The sequence below is a fragment of the Penaeus monodon genome, chromosome 23 (assembly GCF_015228065.2).
Source record: "Penaeus monodon isolate SGIC_2016 chromosome 23, NSTDA_Pmon_1, whole genome shotgun sequence".
NCBI classification, from domain to species: Eukaryota; Metazoa; Arthropoda; class Malacostraca; order Decapoda; family Penaeidae; genus Penaeus; species Penaeus monodon.
In genome coordinates, this window is record NC_051408.1 from 16,759,225 (window position 1) to 16,760,210 (window position 986).

At 39.7% G+C, this 986-nt stretch overlaps 1 protein-coding gene across 1 annotated transcript in view; it reads left to right on the top strand.

Annotated features, from left to right (window-relative positions):
• LOC119587828 (FYVE, RhoGEF and PH domain-containing protein 4-like) overlaps positions 1–986 on the top strand; it is a gene marked incomplete at its 5' end in the record, with an annotated part of 17,402 nt that overhangs the window by 13,084 nt on the left and 3,332 nt on the right.

Below are 986 nucleotides of genomic sequence, written 5' to 3' on the forward strand. Positions count from 1 at the left end.
TTTTTTTTTTTTTTAACAGTTGTCTTGTTTTGTCTTCACAGGACACTGCATTCCTCTATCTTGTGGAACTTTAACCCCTTTGTGCAGGTGCATGTCTGTGGATGTCTTGCCAGTATACACTCCCCACAGACTTGCCCTTCCCTAAACTCCTCACCCCATCTCAACTGTACCTGTGACAGCATCTCATTGCTGCTGGCTGCATAGCAACTCCTTACTGACCACAATTTTATCCTGCCTTTCTTTTAATTCAACCAAACTATTAAAATATCAGAACACCCACAGCCATGCCCAGCATCTGTCTATCACATTGTCAGCTAACAAGCCACAAGGAGGGGACAAGTTTCATGAGGCAAGTGTTCAGGGGTTAAAGCCTTTTGTAAGACTTACACTCCATAGTCTGAGGGATGCATTTTTGGGGTTACATAAAATGATAATACAGACATTCTTTCTAACATGTAACCCTTCTGTAAGTCTGCCTGCTGTCTCTTCTCCCAGCCAGTGCCAGTAAGCAGAAGCTTACTCTTCCAGGAATTCTTCTTAATGTGCTCCTTCTTTTCTCATATTGATTTTTCTTGCCTCAAACATTTCTTTCTCGCATGAAGCTTATTAATTGTATTTATCTGACTTTTAATCCATTGATGCTGAAAGTGCATCTATACATGTACTGTTCACTATAATTTTGTTTTATTAACCCAATGACAACAGCTTTTTTATACACAATATTTAGCCATGCACAAGGCACTACATCCAGTCTGCCATGCAAGTGAGAATATGAAGCATATGTATTTCCTACTCTCATCAATTTGGGCTGCAGCATATAAGACCTTTCAGTAAAGTCCACTGATTGACTGCAGCCAGGGCCAAATACGTAAATAATTGTTTAGCACATACAGGCTCAACTGTGTATGGATTCTTGCCACCCAGCATGATGTTTACACATAGATGGCTCCAGAAACATTTAAACATTTTTATTACTTTTATCAGTG